Source organism: Chelonia mydas, chromosome 6 (assembly GCF_015237465.2).
Source record: "Chelonia mydas isolate rCheMyd1 chromosome 6, rCheMyd1.pri.v2, whole genome shotgun sequence".
NCBI classification, from domain to species: Eukaryota; Metazoa; Chordata; order Testudines; family Cheloniidae; genus Chelonia; species Chelonia mydas.
This window is the reverse complement of record NC_051246.2, coordinates 57091691-57117499: the sequence shown is the minus strand read 5'-3', so window position 1 is coordinate 57117499 and position 25809 is coordinate 57091691. Positions and strand designations below refer to the sequence as shown.

The 25809-nt window shown below is 41.0% G+C and overlaps 1 protein-coding gene across 1 annotated transcript in view; it reads left to right on the top strand.

Moving 5' to 3' along the window:
- Positions 1 to 5946: 5946 nt before the first annotated feature.
- LRRC4C (leucine rich repeat containing 4C) overlaps positions 5947 to 25809 on the top strand; it is a 921733-nt gene continuing 901870 nt past the window's right edge. Inside the window, exon 1 of the mRNA XM_043548653.1 lies at positions 5947 to 6526. The gene's annotated coding sequence lies outside the window, so the exon portion shown is untranslated. The remainder of the gene's footprint in view (positions 6527 to 25809) is intronic.

Here is a 25809-nt window from a genome sequence, read left to right as displayed (position 1 = left end):
TAACTAAAAGATGATGCACTCACAAACTCCATGAATGATCCTCAGGTTCAGAGATGACTTTGGACTCCTCAGTCACTGCAGAAGGCAGGGATCCTGTTCAGGCAGGAATCAGACTGCTTCAGTCCCAGGATTTCCCCTCACCACAAAGGGGAGGAGAGCTCAAGGTATAGATTACACAACTGTACTAAAATCTAAACTGTAGTCTCCTAGCCCAGCTTCCACACACACACACACAGCAGGCAGCATCCCTGGACTAGCAGACAGAGCAGAGCTGACCATGTGGTGACTGGTCTCAGCTAGGGAGCCGGAGGGCGAACTCATCCTGGCTGGGGAAGTTTCCCAGCAAAACTCTACAAACTGGGAATCATCAGTGGAGAAGGAAAAGCCCAGCTGGAGGATCTTGCTTTCCCTAGATGCCTGTTTTCAGAGGGAACCCTGCATGCGGGCCTGGGACTTACCAGCTCCCCACACAGCCATTCCTGCCCTTGCCCTAGCTGGCTCCAGACTGACTCAGAAATGGCTTCTCCCCTTTCCTGAACTTCCTGGGAAGGGCATCTCACTCCTTATTTGTTGTCGGGCAGACTCTGAGCCTGCCTTGGCTCCCCCTCCCTACCAGGAACAATGTGCCTCTCCCTGAGCTGCCAGCAGACAGAGCCCCAGGAATCCAGGTAATCTCCTTGGGGGTTACAATTCTATAGCCCAGTAGTTAGGGCACACACCTGGGCTAAAGGGTATACGAGAGCGGCTTCTCCTTCTTCTCATCCCCCTACCTCATTTTATGTACAACTAGGTGGCCTCTAAGCGCACATACTGGATCATGCCCCACACTCAAGATAGTCATTCACCCACCTGCATTATCCTGCTTTGTGGATTGCAAGTGGAGATACCCAGTCCCTCCAGCCAGGATTTAGGCACCTTCTCCATAAGAGGTGTGGGACTTAGAACTCACCCCTTTTGTCAGCATCTCATATTGGCTATCTTAGGCAGCTCCCTGCTTAGTGTGTTGTTGTTTGTGGATTGCATTTTATCAGCGCCAAAGCATCTAACCCAGTCTCTGTGCATCACATTGTTCCTGTGATTTTATGGCACTTAAAAGTCAGGCAACATCTACGTCCCTGACAGTTCATGATCTACTGACTTCTTCTGGGGTGACCTTTAAACAATCATGCCATCAGACTGGTTAAAAGCCATCATTGAAGTGAGAGGGGAGGGGAGCAAACGCTTTCTGAACTATGTCTATCTTCATACTACTGTTAGAGTACAGAACACGTGCTTATCCCTGCTCCCTGAAGGCTTGGGGAAATATTTGGCCAATATGAACCCTTTAACAATGGCAGGGGAGCTTTGCTTCTATCAAGCCTTAATCGGTTCTCCAAGCTGTTTGTTTGAGCTGATTAAAATGCAGAATCTCATCAAGTTCAGTTCCCTCATTTCCTCTTGCAGTCTCATATCTAGCTTCTTGCCAATGCTCTCTGCCTGGCAGCCAGTCATGAAATGATGATCAGTGTACAGTGAAACAAGCCGTTCCTTTTAGTCCTATTCCTGAGCTTTCCTTGTTTAAACTCCCTGAAGAGGAATGGGAGGACTTGGGTGATTCTGTTAAGAAATTACAGGCTGGTGAAGGAATATGTTTGCACCCAGAGAAATGCAATGTTCTGCTGTTTTTTCTCATGAGCTTTTTTTTTTTTGCTGCTCTTAAAGAGGATTGAGCTAATTATTTTCTGTTCTAAATAAAGCACAAATCAGGCTCAGATCTACCTTGTGTCAGGCATCTCATGTGGCACTCGTTAATTTTGTAGCTCTGCCACACCTGCCCACTTCTCAGGTAAAATGTCCTGAGGGGTAGGGTAGGATGTGGAGGTTGGTACTATTCAGCCTTCCTTCAAATCCCTTCTAAACCCCACTTTTTACATGATGGCTATATAGACTGTCACTGGGTTTTTTTGTTTTTTTGTTTTTCCCCCCATACAAAAAGAAACCTCTTTTGCAATGCCCCAGATTTCAGCTGCTGCTCAGCCAAAAGTGCAACATTATTTGCTGTTACTAGCAGGAGAGTGGGGTGGGGGGAGAGAAAACCTTTTGTAGTGATAAACACCCATTTTTTCATGATTTGTGTTTATAAAAACAAACATCTTCTGTATTTTCCACAGTATGCATCCGATGAAGTGAGCTGTAGCTCACGAAAGCTTATGCTCAAATAAATTGGTTAGTCTTTAAGGTGCCACAAGTACTCCTTTTCTTTTTGCAAATACAGACTAACACGGCTGTTACTCTGAAACCTGTCATTATTTGTTTTGTTGTAGAGCTCTGGAGATCCCAGTCAAGGATTAGGACCCCATTGTGCTAGCACTGTACACAAATATAGTGAAAAGATGGCTCTTTCCTAAAGAGCTTGCAACCGTATACGGGAGACAATGGATGGAAACAACAATTGAATGGGAAGAGGAGAAGGCAGGAATGAGTACGGCTGCAATTCTTTCCTGGAGATCGTGGAAGTCATGGATTCTGTAACTACCCGAGACCTCTGTGACTTCCGCAATGGCTGGTGCAGCTAACTTCAGGGCCGCCTGAGTGGCTGGCCCCAAGGCCAGCTGCTTGGGAACCCCATGGCCAGCTGCACCACACACTGCTGGAGCAACCCCGGGCCAGCTACTCCAGAGGTCTCCAGGGCCAGCCACACCAGCTGTTTCTTGGGAGGAGCAGTGGCAGTTCAGCTGGTCCTGGGGACTGCCCAAGCACCCGTCCTGGGGGCAGGCCCCAGGGAGCATCTGAGCAGCGGTCCTGGGGTCTGCCCCTGGGACCAGCCGCACTGGCTGCTGCTTGGGTGACCCCAGGCAGCTAGTTCTGGGGACTGCTGAAACAGCGGCAGGGGTGGCTGGCTGCAGGAAGCACCTGAGCAGCAGCCCTGGGGGTGACCTGGGGACCACCCAAGCAGCAGCGGTCCAGGGGCGAAGTGGCTGTGGGGTAGTCAGCCTCCAGCACTGGAGCGGGGTCCCAGAAATAGAGATTTAGTCACAAGTATTTTTGTTAGAAGTCATGGACAGGTCACCAAAAATACCCATGACTAAAACTTAGCCTTAAGAATGAGACAGTTAGTTCATTAGTGTAATAAACATTGGTCCCAGCTGTACACCATTTTACCTTTGCTCTGGAAATTAAGAGTTTATTCAGTTCAGTTCCATGCCCAACTACAGTGTGAAAATAATGTTTATATATGGCCCAACGTTTTGTTTTTCATAATATCTATTTCAGTGTTAGCCCCAGTTCTGGTAAACCATCTGTGAGCTGATTCTGATCTACAAATGATGAAAACATTCAAAGAGTGTCATGCACTGAATAGTTTCAGTAAATAATTTTGAGTCAATGGTTCGTTCTGACCAAACATTTCAGCTGGTTTTTTGTGTTCTGTGACTCGTCATCTAAATGACATAGTATTGTATCTACTCCTTGACTGGATGATTCCAATTTTTGAACAGGTGAAAAACAGATAATAAATAACCAACTTCCAGAACTAAATTTTGGATAACTAAACATTCTTGCTAAAATTAATGAAGAGTTCAGATTCCATGTCCATTTTCACAAATACTTGTAAATAATGGATAACGTGACCCCATAATTCATAGTGACCTGTTCTTATCGCTTTAATTTGTGAAGATACGTGTAATCTGGATTTAAACAAAAAACACTTTTTTGATCAGCTCTACTGAGATTGGAAACTGAAGCCAGTCTTCTCCTGAATTAATAAGTCACTGATTTGATAGGCAAAAGCTCCCATGAAGCAAAAAACACCTGTTCACCAAATAACCATGTTGAACCAGACTGTTGATTGTAGAGAGAGAAAGAGATGACACACAGATAATGTGACTAGGGGCCAGGAACTCTAGCGTAGCTTAAATCACTGGCTTGGTCTTCTATTGAAGTTAGTGGGATTTGTACGTACGTAGGGTTTTCAGGTTTTGGCATCCTTACCTGAGCTTTCTTAATTACAAATGTTAATAAGCATAGAATGACTCAGCCTATAAACTCAGCCCCAATCTATGACTCAGCACCTTCCTGTGACAGTGCATTCTAGGGGCTACAAGAAGCAGTACCGGTATATTTTTCCTAGCATTAAAAATTCTGCTGATCCTTTAATTTTATCAAGTGATTGTTTTGTTTTCACTTCATAGGACTATTCCTAGTATGGTTCCAGTTTAGCAGGTACCTAAAGTTAAACATATACTTAAATGCTTTGTTGTACAGTGGTGGATTGCTGCATTGGCACCTGTACCCTTCATAATTTGAAACCTTCCACTTCAAGTATATTTCGCAAGTTTGCCTTCTGCAGCACTATGAAGAAAAGGAGACTTTGATGTCAATGAATATATCTTACTTTCTACGTGCACTAAATAATTTTTAACTGGGGGTATAATATAACGAGTATTATGGGGAAAATGAACAGCTACTCCAGTTTATCTCCTTAAGGAAATAAGAGAAAAATAACAATTAAGTAGATCTAGTCAGGAAACGCCTTTCCAATCCTGTGAGAATTTTCAAAATTTCTAGGTTTTTTTCCCCCATCCCATATCATGACAAAAATTTGAAATCTGTTTTTTTTCACAAACTGAAAATCTAAAAAAATTCAAATCAATCAAAACATGTTTCGATTTTGACCATTTTAATTTTTAAACTTTTTTTTTTACTATAATTTCTCTCTTTGTTTCAAAAATAAATTCAACCCCAGAACTGAACATGTTCACTTAAAAAAATCTTGAAATCTGACATTTTGACAATTAAAAAACAAAACAAAAACCCAACAACCTTGAAACAGAAGTGCTTGTATTTGCCTCTTGCAGAGATTTCATTGATGTTTAAAGGAAGAGGGAGGGATGCCTAATAGTGTTTTCAGAAGAGATGATGGAGTATGTGGAACTGCAGCTATGCCACCCTCTGTAATACAAACTGTAAGCTACAGATAACAGTAGTCCATGCTGAGCTCAGTCAGTCAGCTTTGTTTTTTTTCCCCATCAGTCATTTGGATTTTTCATGTTACCCATCAGGAACAAACTCAGACATGGTAAATCCTTGTTGCTCAGAGCACAAGCTGGGGGTACTCACTCATTTTGGTGCTTCAGTTTTCAGTTTCAAATGAAAAAAAAATTTAGTTTTGCTCCCTTTTGCCTCAGACTGAACAATTCACATACATATAAATATATATTTGTTCCTGGCAGATTGCAGCTGGGTCATTTCTAGAATATCATTCAAGTGATGCACAACAACAAAAAAATGATTGAATCCGTAAGTTTTGTATTGCTATTATGCTTGCTGAACTGGCCCTGAGTATGGTTAGAACTGAGTTAAAGGCACTCAAGCATCTCAGGTTACGCTTATTACAAATGTTTCATCATTAGATATTTCTGTGTAAGTTAAAAATGTGGGTTTGTTTCGTCAACTGAGGGACTAGGTGAATCAGGTTGGAATTTCATAAATCAACAAGAAGTTTGGTCAGAAAGAGAGCGTTGTGTAGAGGTGAACACAGGACTGGGACTTGAGTTCTGCGTTCTTTCTCTTGCTTCGACATTGACTTTCTGTGTGATCTTTGGCAACTCAATTAATCATTATTCTCTAGGTGTATCCCAGCAATGACATGGCTGATTGTCCACTTTTTCTCCGTAACAGTTTAGCACATCCACACAAAGCATGCTTTAAAACTGAACCTGTGTCCCAGTGCTGGCAACACTTCCTGCAACACTTATCCATAGTATCCAGCACAGTTCCTGAGGCCAGGGCTTTTACCAAACACAGGCTAACAATCTTCTTCCATGTGTTAAGGTGTACTGTGATTATGTGTTCACCCCCACACCAGCATGGAAGGGGTTAAGGTGGCCTAATTAACCGTCACAGATGCACCAGGAGGGAGGATCAGGAATTTATAAATCACTAATTGCTGATGAAGTTTAGCTGGGGGAGGAGCTCAGAGAGGCATAAACAGAAGCGATGGGGGATGAAAAAAGGCTGTAGTGAGGAAACCTGTAGTTATTCTCTGGGAACCAGATAGAAAGGAGGAAATCTAGTGGGAGAGTAGAAACCCTGGGGATCCAGTTCCTGTAGGAAGGGTTTATCCAGAAGGGTGGTGGAGCAGAAGCCTGAGAGAGGCAGAGTAGGAAAAGGCTCAGGGAAATAGCAGCAAGGTAGGACATTGCAGACCTTGACTGCTGATTAGAGGGTCTCTGAGTTGGAACCTAGAATAGAAGGTGGGCCTGGTTTCTCCTACTAGCTATGGAGGCGAAGTCTGGGCAGTGAATTGGAAAACTGCCTGATCAAGTTCAGATGAAGATCCTTTGACGCTCGGAAAGGAGGAAAACACATAGTGACCTGGCCAGAGGACTAAGCCCTGAAGAGGGAGCAACCAACTCATGAAATGGAAGTGTACAGAGTCCCAAAGAACACAAGGAGAGAATGGAGTGATGGAAGGGGGAATCATCCCTTGAAGGATCGCAGAGCAGTCAGATGGAGGTGTCCCAGTAGTGAGTGAACCCTGTTACAGGTACACAGACAATGTTGGTTTAACCGCTGGGATGGCTGTTGCATGTAAACATCCAACATAATATGGATGTTGCAATTTCAAAGTGTTCTAATCAACTCTTTGTGGCTGTAATTTTTTGCTTCTTGTAGACAAAGCCTCATTGCCTCAGTTTCCCTAAGTCTGAAGTGAGGATCACAGTTCCTGCCTCACAGGAATTCATTAATATTTGCAAAGTGTTTTAAGATCCTTAGGCAGAAGGTGTTATAGAAGTACAAAGTACTGTATTAGAGTAGCTGGATTAAATGAGAAACTCAAGTGGCCACTTTTGTTGTGAGTATTTAGATGGTATATTCTGGTTGTAATAGCGAATCAGAGATTTGTGTTTTCCAGAATTACTACAAGCAATTGAGTCAAGGACTGTACAGTTCACCTTTGCTCTAATTGGATAAAATCAAGAGCATTTGCCATGTTATATTCTCTATAGCGGAATACATCTAATAGCAAACACATGAACTACTTTCATTTGAGTTTCTTATGAATAAAAACTAAAGAAAACGTCAAACGAATGAAAAAAGTGCTTTTGTTTAAAAAAACAAAAAACCCCCTCACATTTATCTGGTAGATAACTTATGCTGTCTGTATAATTTGTGATGGAAAAATCATAAGAGCATGCCTGGAGTTGGCAATCCTGGGTTCTATTCACAGCACAGCAACTGGCTTGCTGTGTGATCACGAGCAAGTCACTTGACCTATGTACTGCTTAGATTTCCCAGCTATAAAATGAGTGATCCATTCCAACCTGTAAAGCTGTCTGGAGTGGCTCAGGAATGTGAGTGCCAATCTCAAGGCAGACTGTCAAGAAGCAAACTGGTTGTGTGTTCGGTACTTAGATTTCACCACCCTAGCAATACATGTTAACTCCTAAAGCACTATAACAGCGTCACACGCTAGCCTCTGAGGTATTCCAGTCTATCTTGCCCCCGGCAAGCTGGGCTTTGTGGTAGATGGTCATGTTAACCTAAATATTATTTTATAATTTTTCATGTATTCCCAGTCCTAAAGGACCACCACCTTACCCCAGCTCAATTGTACTGAGATCTCAAATCAAAGAATACTTGTAGCCAGTCCTGTAATAAACTAACTAAAGACTTATTAATTAAGAAAAAGAAATGAGTTTTTTACAAGCTTAAATAGGTAAGCATATACACAAATGAGTTACAGTCAGGTTTCAAAACATAATAGAAGCTACTATTGTAAGCAAACTGAATATCCCTTAGGGCTAACCTAGGTAAAACAGCTGGGGACTCCTTGCTTATACTTAGAAACCTCACCCCTCAGAGTTCAAGCAGCATAAGCATAATGATTTCTCCTTAACAGGCATTTTTATTTCCTTCCCCCAGCACTGAAGCTGGGATGGGACCAGAGCTTGTGCATATACAAGGAATAAGTGTACCCCATGGGTACACAGAGGTCTTCTGGGGCGTACATCAACTCATCTGAATATTTGCCTAGTTTTAGAACAGGCTAATGAAATCAGTAGAAACTAAAATTTCATACAGACAATGACTTCCTTATACTGCTCTCTCTATATACCATACATTAAATGTAAGTACAATATTTATATTCCAGTTAACTTCATTTATAATGTAAAAATGAGAAAGTAAGCAATTTTTCAGTAATACTGTTCTGTGACACTTTTGGGTGGGTATTTTTATGCCTGATTTTGTTAGCAAGTAGTTTTTTAGTGAGGTAAAACTTGTGGGGTATGCAAGAAGAATCAGATTCCTGAAAGGGGCACAGGAGTCTGGAAAGGTTGAGAGCCACTGATATAAACAAATGTGTGGAGAATTTGTCTTTAATTACTGTAGGAATTAAATGTTTTGAAGCATAATTTAATAAGATGGATTGCTTTGAGTGAGATGACTTTTGAATTGTAGTTTGAAGGATTTTTTGTTTTTTGTTTTTTTTCCCTCAGCCCGCAGAAGCCAGTATATTTACAGTACTACAGAGATGCTGCATAAAGCAGCATGGTTTTTATTCTCTATTCTATTTAGAAGTGGAAGTAAATTTTTGTGTGCTTTCACACAAATTTTTGTGTTCTATATGTTGCCCTTCAGAGTAGACCTGATCGGGATTGCCCTGGGAATCGGCTTCATCCCAATCAGTACTCCATACTAGTCATGGAGAAATGGTAGCAAATGTAATCTAGGGGATTTGGGACTATGTGCACAGAGGTATCACAAATGAGATGGTTCTCTGTATGGGATCAGTCTAATTCCTATTAGAGTCAATGGAAAGACACCATTGAGTTCATTGTGGTTGGATCAACCCTATAAGCCTTTGGTGAAAACACACCTGGAATACAGTACATTCCAATTCCATAGGAAGTCCAATAACTCTAAATAGTTTGTGATTAGTACTTTGTGTGTTTTATAGACTTTATTTTTGTCTCACTGGGTCCTCTAAAGTTCTGAAACAATAATACTTTGCACTTGCCATCCTAAGATCTCAAAGGGCTGAGAAGACCAAACTGAAGACACTAGGTGCTGCAGGTACTGTGCATCTTTTGAAAAATCAGCTGATGGATTTAGATGCCTAAATATGGATTTATGTCTAAACATTGGTACCTGATGTTCATATCTGGGGCGTAAATAGCTTTAGCTTAGTTCAATGGTAAGTAATGGGACACATAAGAATCTACTGATCCTTGAACAGTGTAAACACACTGAGATCACTGTTTTAGTGTGGTATATGCAGGTCTAAATAGAGATAGTAGGATGAAGTTATGAAAACCTAGCATTTAAACGGAGTATCAGGAAAGGTTTCTTAATGGTGAAAACAGTCAGGGGAAATAGTGAAACTCCCATTACTCAAGACATTTAAACAGATAATATGCCCCAGTAAAGCTGGTAGAAAATTATTCATCTTATTTTTTATGACAGAAAAGAGCTCTTCAGTGAAACTAATGCACTAAATCACCTAGTAAGTTCTTTACCATTTCTAACCAGTACACTTCCATCACTGTAGTATCTGAGCACCTCAGGACATACTGCAAAGGCCATGTAGATGGGGCATGCTGAGGCTGCTGAAGGAGGGGGCTGAGGTGCTAAGTGTGGGGTCACTGTTGAGAACTGGAGGGTTGGGAAGTTTAGGTTTGCTGGCTATATGGTGGGTAGGATTTGCTGCTGGTCTTGTTCTTTGGCTATGGACTGTATTTTTAACTGATGGTGAGAGACCTAGATAGGCATCTTTAGGGGAGGAGGGTTTGTCTTTTGATCAGCTGATGAGAAGTGCTACATAATAAGATAATAGATACCTACCTCTTACATATCAATTTTCATTAGTAGAACTCACAGCATTTTTCAAAGGAGCTAATATAAGAGCTAGGAAATATTATAATATAGTGTGTCTCATCAGCAGATCAGAAGATAAATCTTCCTCCCCCAAAGATGCCTATCCCAATCTTAATCAAAAGGGTTGGAAAAAATCTCAGCCTTCTTGTTTAAGAAGCAAAACATAATGAATTGGACCTGACTTTATTTTGTAGAGGTGGATATAAATTAGGTAACTGTACAGAGTGTGATTTCTGGAGCCTTCATATAATATATTGAAATAGCTTTTCTTTTTTTGTCAGTCTCACAAGGAAATGTTTGTTCTTATCCTTCTATTCTGTATCTCTCCGAGAAATAGAAAAGATTGCATCTCCTTTATTGCTGGAATAGATCATCTTTAATGCTCCTGGAATTTCTCCTAGGTGTCTCAAATCAGCAGAATTTAGGAGCCATAATGAGAAATAGCATGGTGAGATTTAAAGGGAAATGCTTCAGAAACAGACATATGTAAGACTGCCAAAAGCTTTCCATTTCCTGAACAGCAGTGCCACACTGACAGTGAACATGTAACTGCACTGCCTGGAAAATGAACCCTAGAAAGTTTTGAGTAGGACTATAGAACCTTTTCAGAAAATGAGACCAGGGTAAAAATAGAAAAGGCGGGGGCGGGGGGTGAGAAATGAGTTGCCTGTGCCACACAGGTAGGTATGAGAAATAAGGCCATGTGAGACTAACTGAGAAGCAGGAGAAAAGAGATGTTCATTTGTTGCATCTCCGTCTTTTGAAGGAATGAATAGTATAACAGATATAAGTGAGCTGCGTTGAGCTCTTCTTCCATTTTCAGATGGGATGTCAATGCTGTGCATTTCTATTGTATTTATAATAGACCTGGGCTCTGCACTCAGTTTGACATATAAACTAATTGAATAATTGGTGCTACTCCACTGAAGATTCAGTGAGGACTGGTGGAGGAAGTGGAAGATATGGATTCCAATCAAGTGTGGGTGGAGGGTTCACTAGATTCCTCTTTAAGTGTGATAAAGGTATTGGGCCATGTCAGGGTTCCTTCCCCACTCTGGGGTATAGATGTGGGGACCCGCATGCAAGACCCCCTACGCTTATTTTTCCCAGCTTAGGTTTAAAACTTTCCCAAGGCACAAATTCCAACTTGTCCTTGAACAGTATGCTGCCACCACCAAGTGATTTAGACAAAGAATCAGGGAAGGGAACACTTGGAGTTCCTGTTCCCGCAAAATATCCACCCAAGCCCTTACACCCCCTTTCCTGGGGAGGCTCGAGAATAATATCCTAACCAATTAGTTACAAAGTGAACACAGATCCAAATCCCTGGATCTTTGGACACTGGAAAAAAAAATCAATCGGTTCTTAAAAGAAGAATTTTATTTTTAAAAAAAGAAAAGGTAAAAATCCCCTCTGTAAAATCAGGTTGGAAGATAACTTTACAGGGTAACAAAAGATGCACAAAACACAGAGGAACCCCCGCTAGCCTTAGTTTCAAAGTTACAACAAAACAGGGATAAACCTCCCTCCAGCAAAGGAAAAATTCACAGGTTGAGAAAACAAAGATAAACTAATACACCTTGCCTGGCTGTACTTAAAATTTCTGTAATATGAGAGACTGGTTCAGGTTTGGAGGACATGGATTGATGTCCCAAGAGTGAACGAACACAGAAACAAAGAACCCAAACAAAGCCTCTCTCCCCTCCCCCAGATTTGAAAGTATCTTTTGTCCCCATTGGTTCCTTTGGTCAGGTGCCAACCAGGTTATTTGAGCTTCTTAACCCCTTACAGGTGAGGAGGAATTTAGGCTACCCTTATGGTTATGACAGGCCAGATGCTGCCCTAAGGCAGGGGAGTATTGCACCATTCTGTTCGCACAAAATTGTCAAAAAGCTGGCCCAGCTGGCCTGGAAGGTGTACCTCGATGCAGGGAAGAACCGCTAGTGGTGGAGAGCTGTTGTAGTGGCTCCTACGCTGCCACCACCTTTAGGGCTGGTTCAGAGACAGTACCAACATCCTGAGTCCCAGGGATCACCAACTGCTGTATCAATAACTTAAGGCAGGGATAATCACTTATTTTTGTCAGGGTTCAAATTTCTCTGTCAAGGGAAAAAACCCTGAGAAAATAATCACCAATAAATAAGTAAAGAGATTTGGGGGTCTGAGTTTGGCCCACAGTCTGCCTACTGATTACCACTGACTTAGGGCCATTGACAGCCAGCACGACTTGGGGCACTTTGAAGGGTGCCCCAACTCGCACTGGAAGTCCACATAGGCTTGAGTAGCCCTCAGGTTCCGGGAGTACAGAAGTAGCTTAAACCAAAACACCATTAGTATTGCCAATCCTAATCTCAAGAAAGAATATGTCCACATACTGTTGCATGCTATTTAAATTATCTCCTTGGGTGGGAAGTAAGGTGTCATGACTGCAAGGCTAGGAGTGTGATACTTCGACTCTAGGAAAGCACTGGGGGGGGGGGGGAGGGACTGGAAGATGGGTGAGATTGATTAGAGAGCAATAGGGGGAAAGTGCATGCTTAATTTCCCCAGTGTGAGATGTGTATTATTGTTGAAGGATTACAAATATATATGGTCCTTTCCTGTTGCTGGTTGGCTATCGAGTGTAAGATACCCATTGTATTGTCTAGATTCAGTCCTCAGCCTGGACAGCCAACAATCCAGCACAGACAAAAAATCAGGATGCCAGTTCAGGTAAAGGGAGGATGTGTAATGATTATCAATGAAGAGACCAATGTAGGAAGATTAATTAGGAATAATGGATTGAAATTGAGAGAAAGGGAAATTTAGTTCTATGTCAGCAAAAAAAACTTTTAGTGACGTTTTATTAGACTGTGGATTAGCTTTGTAAGGAAAGTAGCAGTAGAAGAAATATTACTAGGGACATCTCCAATGCTTTGTCCAGCCTACTTGTAAAACAGACTGTGGGGAGCAATTCTCCATTGTCAGGGAGATGAGCAAGATGACCTGATATCTTTCCCCATCTCTCACTTCTGTGATTGCCTTTAGTAGTTCCCTGGAGCTAGGGGCTTACACAAAGTCCCACATTATCCATTCTATTCTGTATGTACAGAGGAGTAGATGGCTTCAGTATTTTATATTAATGTTGACGCTAGCAGCCCCTTTGTATCCCATTGTTCCTGAATTGTTGGCTCATTGTTTTTAACTGCTGGCCATTTGCCATTACAATTGGTCCTCTAAACTGCTGATCTCAGCAGGCAGCAAGCATTTCTGAGGGGCTAATCATGCTTCCCACCTAGCCCAGCTCAGTAGGTGTCAGGCTAGCACCTTTCCGGCTGCCTGCACAGAATATGGAAGAAACATGGACCTCTTGATTTTATGTTGCCTTTTTTTCTTTACACTTGTTTTGACACACCATCTTTGTCCACATGTCAGATGCAAATACATGAAAACAAAAGTGACTTATGTTTAATTAAAATGTTTTCTAAAGTGTTACTGAGCATAAAAGCTTTTGTAAAAGTACAGGCCTTGAGTAAGGACTCTAGAGAACCATCTATAGAAAGGGATTAAAAAACCCCCACAATACAATTACTTAGCAACCCGAAGTCCCAATTTAATAATTCATGCCATTTCTACTTGCTGTTACGCAAAGGAATGACAGGGAGAGGTCTGCAGAAACATATTACAAGGCACATTCTGAGTTTCCATCACATTACAACTTTGCACGTGGCCAACAGAATTGGTGACTACGGCCACATCCCAGAAATATATCTTCCGACCTTAAACTGTTCAGGATAACTCTTTGGCGCACGCACACACAGTCAAAGAAAAGGCCGCCTTTTTTTCTGTAACAGTTTGTGTGTGTTGGGGGGGGGGGTGGAGGGGGTAAGTAGCACTCTTCATCTCAGTTTATGTACATGCTGCACACACAATACTTACGCTTCACAATCCCTCACTGAGGAAAAGATCTATTATCCCCTTATGGGTGGGTGAAATGAGCTATTGAAAGTCTGTCATTTGCCCAAGTTCAGAGAGCAAGTCTAGCTGATCTGGGAATGTAGGCCAGGAATCCTGACTCCAGTTTCCATGCTTTGACTTCAAAACAATACCACTTCCCTTCTAGTACGAAAACACAATGCCATGCTGTGTTGCCAACTCTGGTGATTTTTCTTTTTTAAATCACAAGCATCATGGTATCTTAAAGTCCCAGTTTTTGAATCTGTGTTATTAGAGAAGAATTTTCTTAAAACTTAATTTTGTTACTAGACCACATAGCTGCAGAGAAAAGTTTTAAAATGTGAGATAAGTGTGACCTAAAAGCTCAGAAACCAGAAAGTGCGGGGGAGGGAAACTGCACCAAAATGTTAGATTTTTAAATCCAGGGTTTGGAGGGCCTGATTCATGATTTTTGAATGCTAGGGGATAGCAGTACTGTGCTCCTGACTGTAAATTTACCAGCATTTATTTAGGAGCTCAGAAACGTGTTTGCCTCAAGTGAGTAAGACCACTGGTCTTTCAAATCTGATATCTTGCTACTGGAGACAGGATGCATCAGTTAAGACTGACTGACTCCCTTGCTTCTCATAATGCATATGGTCAATTGTGTGCTGCCATGGAAGGGGGCAAAGGAGAAGAGTGGGTTCTTTCTTCCTCTTTGTCCTGTACTGTGACACTTCTCCTTGAAACCATCCTTTGAAACAGACCTCGATAGAGACGTTTGGAGGACAGGGTGGGAAAACAGTTAAAACTGGTTATAAATATATGCGGGATGTGGCCCTCCCACACAGGAATAATGGCCTTATAAAATAAGAATATAATAGTTAGCAGTATAGTGTCCATCTCCTCTGCCCACAAAGAGAATTCACAAGAAGAGGGGAAAATCTAATTGTTTGGGTATTGTAAATTGCTTTCAAATTAAACTGCACTTGGATTATAGACATTGAACATACTATGGAAGTATTTTAAACTATCCGGACTTTTTATTTTTAAACGGTCACTTTAATTTGGATTCTATGAAGTTATGAAAGGACACAAAGACAGAAGCATGTACCCAATTTTACTTTGCAAAGTCTGCCTATACTATGAGCTAAGGGTGTGATTTCCACTGTTTACTTACACACGCTAGCTTGATGCAGCAGTGGAGGCATGGTTTAGCCATGCTGACTATAAACACACCGGAAACTAGTGGGTATGTATGTGGCACAGCTGAGCTATGCCTCAGTTGCCCTTACCTGTTCTACCATGGCTACACTGCTATTTATACTCACTTACACTGTGAGTATGTATCCCTGAGCAGGGGAAATCGCAATCCTAGCTCTCCGTGTAGACGTAGCCAAAGGCGGATGTACTGTGGGTCATTGGTTAGCACAGCGATGCTAGGTATTTAAGTCAAAAACAGGAATCCTTACTAAATACATCCTCTAGCTGGATGCCTGCATTTATCATCTTGAGACTTATTGAAAATGTGCTCATTCATGAAATGATGATAAAAATCCATACTAACTGGACCACTATTAGCAAATAGCTGTCAAAGCTATTGTGTCCCACTCTTCCCTATCCTCCAAACTAGAGGCCAGCAAAAACCAAGTTGTCAGATTTCTGCTTTGGTGAACCAAGATGTATTCCAGAAGTGAGGTTCCTTTACTGAGCTTGCTCTGCCAACAGTCCCTTCCCATTTAATACAGGAGGTTGTTATCAGGAGCTAACATGCCTCAGTTGATTGTAGTTGTTGTGAATGTCTAATGGTGAGAGAAACTTTTGCAGTAGCCAGAACTTAGACAGTGATCATGTCCCAGCATAGATTATGTGTATGTCCCAGAATAGAATCAGTGGTAGTTGTTCCAAAATCAGGAATGCAGAGGGGATCTAATAGTTACCAAGTACTTCCTCGTGTAATCGCCTCCCACACTCTGGCCCTGAGTCTCTTCTTCCATATACTTTTCATGAGACAACATAAAAGTCCATGTTCTTAAGAGAAAGCTGGTTGCTCTTCCAGGTGTTCAGCCTTCTCCTACCTTCCATCATCTAAGGAGTAGGCTCTGTGACCTACACATCAGTTTCAAGATTTGCCTCACTTTGTGGCTGAACACCAAACTCACTTTACTTTTTTCTAGATTTGTCCAAAAGCCTGACTGGGATCTTAAATGCCCTTTATATTAAAAGTTTTTTACATTCATCTTTATTTTTTCAAACTTCATTTGCAGTAACTGATTTTACCATATTCATTTAAAAGAGAATTTGCTTTAGCGGGAAAGAGAAAATTAAATATATTCTGGCACATATTGCATTTATTCTTAACAATTTTATTTAGAAGACATTTTGTCTAAATGGGCTTCAATGTATTATTGATTCTCTATCACACTGCATTTCCTAAAATATAGAATTTTTTTCAATTTTGTCTCATCACCTCCTCTTGTGTTATAGCTCTCTCATAAATTAAAATTACATTATATTGTATATTTTCATACTCTCATATTGCTGTCCTAGCATATTGCTTTCCATCTACAGAAGAGGTCTCCAACCTTTTGGCTATTACTGAGCCACATAAATATATATCTGTTCCAGGACTCAAAAGAGCCAAGCATCAGGATGCAAATGAATCACATGGCAGAGAGGTGCGGGGAAGAGATAAAAAAAGGGGAAAATTGTAGGGAACAAGACTCAGTAAACAAAGGGTTAAACAAAGTAAAGGGACAGCATGGTTTAGTGGTTAGAGCCAGGAACTGGAATCATGTCTTTGGGGTTCTATTTCCTACGCTACTACTGATTTACTGGGTGAACTTCCTAAAACTTAGAGGTAGGGAAAAGAAGACTTGTTCTGTACTGCAACTCCCTTCCAGAGCACGGCTGTCATCAAATGATGAGGCTTTTATTTCATCTGCGAAATTATTTTTTTAAACATATATAAAAATAAAATGTTTTCCCCTGTATCTGGCCTAAATTTCTCCTTTCTAAGTTCATTTATCAACCTCTAATCTATTTATAAAGGCACCTATTGCCTTTCAGGGTATGTTTACACAGTGACTAGACATCTGCGACTGGCCCATGACAGCAAACTTGGGCTCTGGGACCCTGCAAGGCCTAAGGCCTTCTCAACACGATGAAAATGACCTATATCTGATAATAGGTGTCAACACTGGTAGTAGATCTGGTGTATAACCTAGCTTAACAAAAATAACTGCATTTGGTACTAAAGCAAGTTTCTGAAACACTGCCGAACACAGTTTGTCCTTGTCTGTGTTTGGGTGCTGAATAGGATTAAACAGTAATCGGCTGCACTCGTTGGCAACACTAGTCAGCAAGATGAACTTTTTTTAAAGTGTAGATAAGGCTTAAGTAATTTTCATTTGCAACTATTAAACACTTATTGATGAATTTTGTATCCCTGTAGCTATTGTGTGGCCAAGCTGCACATACTTAGTTCTTGACATTTTTTTTCCCCTTGTGCTGTATGTCAATTCCTCCAGACTCTTAATCATTTTTGTTTGTTTTTTTTTCTCTGAGTTGCCTCCAAACTAAAACATATCAACATTACCCAATCCAGTTAAAAGAAAATAGATGACAAAGTCTTATCCAGAAGTGTACAGGAACGTGGGGAATGAAGGATGAGTTCCCGTTCTTCCAAACAGCTTATGTAAGGATAGGCATCTTCATTAATTCTGCTTTGTGTGCAAAAGCTTTCGTGCTGCTTCAGGGCACAGCACCACCTGTAGGGCTCCAGCAGAAGCAGATCCAACAACTAGGTGAAAAACCAAAGCCGGGGATGGCACCTGGCTATAATTTAATTTGCCTTGATATTTGAAATTCTGCAATTCTTGGCTCAAGTCTCTTCCACTAAACATTCTGGGTGATGTAGTGTTCCCCTCAGCACTGCAGTATCAGCATTATCTGCAAGCCTATGAATACTGTTGACTTTGACTGGTATGGACATTCTCTGCCCAAAATCTAAGCTGGCAAAAAGCAAACCAATGATGTAGATAAATATTTTATAATCCAGCTCTTCTCTTTGACATTGCCAGCTGCTGAGAGAATGTGTAATATTTAATTTACATAGGGAAAGAACTGTCTTTAAGAAACAAATTTACAAACTGTATCTAAAAGATTCAAAGATACTGGTTCTTGTAATGTGTCAATGGTCTAGTGAAATAGGGTAGCTGACCCTGTGCTTTCTTTTTGAGTGCTTTTTCTGAACGATGTCATTGTGGTATTCAGTATTTATGCTGGATCTGCCTGTTGGGCCTGCAATAATAGGTTTTAACAACTGGAAGAGTTGGTAATTAATCAGAATCACTTAAATGGAAACTGCATAACTTGAGTAGCAATAACAATTGTCTGAAGCCTGGAGGTCTTCGGGACAAGTACAGTCATTATTACCAGCCATACAAGATCTCCCTATATGCACGGTGAGCCAAATTCTCATCTCACATTTGCTAGTGTGATTCTAGGGTAATTTCATTGGGCCAGATTCTGCTCTGTGCACAAAGATTAAAGAAGAAAGGAAAAGGAACAAAGGGTTTTTTGTTTGTGTTTGTTTTTTAAAAAAAGCATCTAATGGACAAGTGACAATAATCAACCATCACTTATAAGCTTCTTGCTGGAGCCATGGCTGTATTCCGTTGAGTAGGCAGATTGCCTGGTTCATCTGAGATCAGGTTGCAGAAGATATTGTCCTATTGCTACATTGTTTCCCCTCCTCTCCCAGTGACAGGAGCCAGTATCAAATGAGCAGGTAAAACTAAATATAGCAGTGTCCATGGTATTTTGATATAATCCAAAACCTATGTTCTGAGATTTCATACACATACTTTGGAGGGGGGGTATAAAGAAAAGAGCCAGGCACAAAGCAACATGAAGATCTACTTGTCCCCTCCATTTTCTAAGTGATTCTGGAAAATTACAAGTTTGCTCGTAAGTCTTCCCAGGGTGTTCCAATAGTCCTTCTAGCCCAAACAACCTTTATTTAGAAAACAGGAGATTTTGGGGCCATTTAAAAACATATCAGCAAGAGTCTTTGGTTCTCAAAATAAAGTTAAAAGAAGGCTCCAGCATGCAACAGAGGGTTTTTATTAAATGTTTAGAAGACCTTCTCTCAAATTTCTAAGGTGGTAATTTGCAGGCTTTAATTCCATAAAACACTCTCCTGGAGTAGGTCGTGGTGGCTGGTATATCACCATGACAAAGCTTCCATTGAACCTGGACCTACTTACATCAAGGTTGCATTTGACTCGGTTCACTTAAAGGCTTTTCTTTAATAATTTGGATCATACATATGAATGAAAGTGATTTTAAAAAAAGTCTGTTTTTTTCCATTGTTAATCCCATGCATATCCCTCATCCACAGATGTAAAAGCTGCTGTTAAGGCTCTTTAGGGTTTGTAAAACCCATTTCTATGGTGGGAGTCATTCCTGAAGTTAGATATACTAATTTTTGTTGTGGTGGTGGTGGCTTTTTTTTTTTTAAAAGCCGGTATCCCCCTATTATAGTTGCTTTGCTGATTCATACTACTACTCCCAGCTTTCTAGAGAACAACTTGGGAGAAGCTTATAAAATGTGCGTTGATTTGTGAAATAAGTTTAGTGTTCAGGGCATTCCCTTTCTCTATCAATGTCAGTGATTTATTAGCCCAAGATGTATTGCAGTGTTTACTCCCCCACCCTCCTGCTTCACTACTGAAAACCATCACAGGTGTCTCTGTTTACATGAGCAATGCCAGCTCCTCTGTTGGTAACTCACATAATGCACAGTTCTGGATAAGCTTTGTTATGGCATTTTAGCCACTGTTCCAAAGAAAATGTTCTCATTTTTTTGCCAGACTATTAATTTTGGCCTCTTTCAGCTCTCCCAAAATAAGCAGATGTGTTAAGCATGATGCAAAAATATGTTTAGTGCCTTAACTTGTACATATTAGCAGTGCCAAACCCTGCAGTCATTAAAGCCTCTCACTGTGATGCTGGGGTAATAAAGGCTAATGTGATCCTTGGGTATATAAATAGGGCCCTACCAAATTCATGGCCATGAAAAATGCATCACGGCCTGTGTGAATTCTGGTCTCTCTGATGAAATCTGATCCGTGTGTGTGTGTGAGAGAGTGTGGTGGTACAGAATTGCCACACTTCAGCACTGCTGCTGTTGGCAGTACTGCCTTCAGAGCTGGGCGGATGGCGAGCGATGTCTGCTGGCGGGGAGCCCAGCTATGAAGGCAGCGCGGCCGCCACCAGCAGCAGCACAGAAGTGAGTGTGGCATGGTATGGTACTGCCACCCTTGCTTCTGCACCACTGCCACCAGCAGCTTCATGCAGCCAGGGGAGGTTCCTGGGGTGGGAGCCTGGAACTGGGCACACAGTATAAGCCCTTGGCTGGGGTGCTTCCAGCACTGCCCCATCCTGGCTCCAGGTCCACAGCTTAGGTGGTAAAGGGGCCTTGGGCTGGTTGTGTGTGTGTGTGAGAATGTGGGCCTAAGCATGTTGCTAAATCTGTAATACCAGAAGGACCACTGAAGGGCTGCTTTTTAACCAAGTATCACCTAGTAAATTAAAATACAAGTGGCCTTGCAATAGCTGCAATAACCTCAGTAAAAACACTAATTTTTATGCTAACCTTTATAAAGGCAGCTATGCCCAATTACTCAAACTGTCAAGGCCAAAATGTACCCAGTGTATAACAACTGATTTCCATCTTCTAAAACCTTAAGCAACTTCTTTGGTTACCTTTGTATTATTCAACCTGCTTTTCCCTATTAGTACCACAAAGGACTCTCAATCTCAGATTATCGGAAACCAAAATTTAACAGTTTTACTTTAGTTTAACAGGCTTATCTTAAAACAGCCTAAAACTAAATACAAGGCAATGACTTGGTCCTGCTTTCTCTGAAGTCAATAGCAAAACTTTGACTACAAAGAAGGAATGTTTAGATTGCAAATACCAGTAGTCCTTTCCCCCAGAGAATAGTTGGTTACAGCAGGACTGAATGTGCAAATATGTTATAAGGGGTCTCATCTAATGAGAAACCTGCTACTGTATTTTATATTGCTATTGAATTCTGAAGAGAATAAAAATGGGATCAGTTTCTATAAGAGAGGACCATATTGCAAGTTCTTGGGTATGTTAGTGCTAAAAAGTCTTTGAGTTCTCCTGTCCTCCTGCTTCTCTCTTTAGTCAAGCACAGCCATACCATCACTGGTGATTATTATTATTATTATTTTTTTGCAACACTTTCTACCATCTACCACTTCTTCTTCTTCTTATTTTTTTTACCAATTGGCCTTATTATGTAGCTATTGTAATTTGCAATTAGAGACTGTAAAAGTTTCTGTATCACTCTGGCTGAATTTCCAAATGAACATATATACATTAATACTGGTTTTGGTTACAGCTGTATGTCTACACTGGATTCTTTCCTTCTCAAATGTTATCAGCAAATCATAGTACAATGAAAATTCATTGTAAACTATTGGTTTTTTAAGTCATGATCCTGATTTTAATTAAGAGTTTGTGTGTGTGTGTGACATCTTGGCTTTGTTGGTTGCAGCACAAGCCTTTGTTCCGGCTGTTGTGTTGCTGATTGCACGCACAACAAGAACAGGGCAAGGACTGCCTTGTCAGTGACTTAATTATTTTCTCATCTATACTTGTTTTTGAAGCTTATCAGAGCAAAGTCTTGTAGGCAGCCCAGCTGTCACTGTTATCATTGTAGTTCTGAATGTTGTAGTGCTGATTTTCATTGTAATGCAATTAATCTTCTGCTGTGCACTAATGGATGAACAAGCATATTTACTATAGCATAAAATCCTAATTATTTTTGAACAGATGCATAAAGGGAATTTAAATTGATGGCAAGTGACAAATATGATAAATGTGGACTATATCTTTAAATACTAACATGGTTGCAATACAGACTCTTTTTACTCATGGTGGCCAAGTGCTCCTTTACAGCAAGCACTTATCCTTCTAATGAGATGTGAATATCTGTGTGAAGTACTTTCCCAGGCCGAAGTTACAGGTGCACTGTAGCTCAACAAGCATGGTGAGGAATATCAGAACCTTTGGGATTGCAGACACCCATTAGCTCCATGCAAGTTTGCCAGGAACCTATCACAATCCACAACAAATGCTCAGGTACTTCTACCAGTGCTGGGGCACCAACATCAACCTTTCAAAAGTCAAGATTCAGCCCCTCTGCTCCCCAACCTAATGAGACTGGCTTAAAATCATGGAATGAGTCTTTCAGAAAATAACTGAGGCAGTCTCTTCTATTTGCTTTTCTGGGTTTTGAGCCTTTAGGGTTATTCTGGGTTGCATTTTCAAGCTTTTCTCTGCCCCACAAGAGCCCATAGCTAGATAGCTTCAAAAATGAAAGCTGAGATTCTTAAATTAATTACATTGCTCCAAGTTCTGGGAGCATCAAGAAAAACACTGAGCCTCACAATAAAATCATGAGCAGTGGTAACACTGCAGCAGCACTTCCTTAGCTAGAAGAAACTTACAAAATGCAGTGTAGCCTTTCCCCTGTGGGGCAGAGGTTTAAGGGAAAAAGTTGGCCTGGTTATGAATAAACTTGTATTCTAAATGCAGGGAAAATAAGTTAGTTTAAAAGAGAAATATGTTTGAAAAATTAGATGTTATACTTTTAGCAAAGATGCTTACATGTACTTTCACTCTTGCATGGCTAGGATTTGTCGCATCCATGTGGAATCTCGCGTACTATGTTAATGGTGGACATATAAGAACCTAAGATCAACGGGCAAATAGCGGGGTGTATGCGCGCGTGCGTCTCTAAATCTTTCAAGGGTCAGATTTCAAATACTGTGTTGTAGCCTCCCATTCCTGGCCTGCCTGATAAAACACCCTCCATTTTATGTATCCCTATTGTCTGTTGTTCTTTTTAAGTGACAGAGAGCTTGTATTTGACCATTACACCACTTTACTACAACAGGCTGCAGTCAACATTAGGCCTTGAAGTCCTGAATGCTGCCTTACAAAATGGAGGATGAGCTTTGATCCTTGCGTCTACACCTGCACTCTTAGAAAACAATAGCTGCTGCTCCACACTGTATTTGCTCTGCATTTACTCATATCTCCTCCATTCAGTTTCTTCCCTTCATTCACACAAACCATACCTCATTTGACCCAAACCAATCCTTGGGATGAGTGCGGCCTCATGGCACCATACAATTCTCCCAGCAAAGAAAAAGTGCAGAAATGCAGGGAAAAAACAAAGCAAGATGCCTGTAAAAATAAGTAGGATAAAACACTAATTGATAAAACATTCAGCTGACAAAAAGCCCATTTTATCACTTCCAAACCATTTATGCTTTTACCCATTAGTGATTGGCTTCTTCCCTTAAGTATGAAGGCTCACATCCTTGTATGTTTATATCCTATGTAATATAACTGGGATGTTCTCATAACTCATGTAAGTACCTGATGATTTTTTCAAATGCTACTTAATCTCTTGGCAATGAGTTCCACAGGTTAGTTATGCAGTGTGTTTTTTTTAAAAAAGCATTTCCTTGTTATCTTTACATTTGAAGTCTAGACAATCCTTCATTATAACCTATTAGAATTCATGTATTTTTCCTATAACCCGTCTGGCTGGTTCTCCAAAACTGGATATTTTTTGTTTGTTTGTTTCATGAGGAGATAAGTTTGACAGGTCATCCATTTTGAGTGTAGAAAGCTGTTCTATTTTAAACTCATTCCATGACCTCAGTGTCACCTGACAGAATGCTTCCAAGTGCATTCTACTTGAGGAACAGAATTTATTTATCCTACTGTAATGTTGTGACTTCTTGGCCCCTTGCGCGCGCATGTGTGTCTGTGTGTGTGAATGAATTCAGTCAAATTATTGTGCTTATTGACAATGTTCATCTTGTGCAAATCCATCCTACATAGGCTGGACTTTCAAAGCACAGGTAGAATGACAGAAATACAGGGCCCCAGAAAACATTATTGACATTCCCACCAAGCTTAGTTGCTACAAATACAGTCACTCTGTGCAAATGTATTGTTCTGGCTCGATTTGAAAGCCTTACAAAAATCCACTGATAGTCCATTTATGAGGCAGAGACCAACAAAGGCTTTTCTGGCATTAACACTGGAATGTGTGGTTATTTCTTTTATCGAGTCACTAACTGACACCTAATGTACAGGAAATAAATTTTCTAGGCATGGGAACTTAATCTACCAAAATTGACTCACTTTCTAGTCATCTGCTTATGTATCTGTCTGCCTTCCTCCTCCCTATTGTTTAGGACATATTGGAAGAAACCCCCTGAGAAGACGGTGTAGGGAACTGCTTTGGCAGGACAAGCTGATTTAGTAGCTCTTCACCCATTGCCATGATGCTGTGGACTTTTTCCACAGATAATCTATCCATGTCCCTTTATATTACCGTACCTTGTGCTCTTGAAACACAGGTGTGGTCAGAAAAATGGCACCTTATTCCTTAACAGATGTGTACTCAGAGTAGAGACTAAGGTAAAGCGGCGTGTGTGTGTGTGTGGTTTTTGTTTTGTTTTGTTTAAGTATTGTTAGCTATACAGAGCCCACACTGCTATGGAAGAGTGTGACAGATTCTCTTCGGGCTTGTTCATCCTCAATAAAAATATCCTTTACTACAAGTTCAAATTTCAGGGCCAGGCTAAATTCAGTTAGACTCGTGTAATCCAATGAAGAATCTAGGTCTGCACTGTGTGGCATCTTTATCACTGATGATACAGGAAGCAGAAGGAACACAGTCTGACTCTTACCTAAGGCACTTGTAGCACACCCACTACTGTGGTATATAGGCAACTTTCTGTAACAGCCAACACTGAGTTTGCTGGACTGTCAGTTAGAAAAATGTTTCTTTGGGTTTGATTTGTGCCTTGTTAGCCCAACCCATTGTAAGGGGTGGCATAGAGCTGTACTATCCCAAAAGGAGCAATGAGAAGAATGAGTCCCCAGCCACACACATGCTCCACTGCATGCCTTTTAATGTGCGTCATACTAACCCCCTCACTCCCCCAGCCCCATAGCTAATGACTAAAAGGATCCTCCTCTCCATGAAGCCCCATCTCTTTTTGGGACACTGTGTACCCTCAGAGCAGTTCATAGCATAAGGCCAACACCCCCCGAGGTAGGTTGTTGGCATTAGGGATCAAACCTGGGATGTCTGGTTCTTAATGCATGAATCTCTACTGCAGAAGCTAAAAGACACATCTCTTTGCCAAGTCTGTAGCAGGCCCAGCAGTCCCTAGGTGGCCTCTGTCCTCCTCTGGTGGGGGTGAGTCATATACCAAGTGGACATGGCTTACAAGAGGGAACAGTAAGGAGAATAAGTTCTTGTGCCCGTCCCCACCATTCTGCACACTCTAAGGAGCAGATAGACTCCCTCCTTTACTTGCAAATTGAACCCATTTGAGCTGGAGCCATAAAGACAGCAAGTATGGAGCCACACAAGGCTGTTTATCAGTCACATTTTAGAGCAGAATTGCATTTCAGTTCTCCAGACCTGTCATTCTCTTCTCTGCGTTTTGTTGATTTTTAGGGCTGGTGAAATGTGCAAGAATTTAGAAAAACTGTAAAACTGAGCTGACAAAATGCACAAATCCATTGTTCTGACATCCGTTCAATGGACTGTGTTTTATTCTATCCCAGTGATGGATTTGTGGGTATATTTTAAAAACATGTCTTGCTGTGCAACCATTCCCATAGACTGTGAGTAAAGTTATCCAAGCAAAAATACAATAAAGATTAGAAAAAATCTTCTGAGACACTGAAAATAGGTGACCTTCTCCCTTATCCCCCTAATCTGTATATTTATAGCATGAATTGGGATGGGAATTGGCTGTGATCAGCAGGCTGTGAAATGTCATCAGCAACAGCTAAATGACTAATGGGAAGAACCTTCATAAGTAGTTATTTGAGCTGAAATCCTGGAAAAATAAGGATTATGCCCCCTAATTTCTTTTTGATAGCTCTTAATAGTAAAT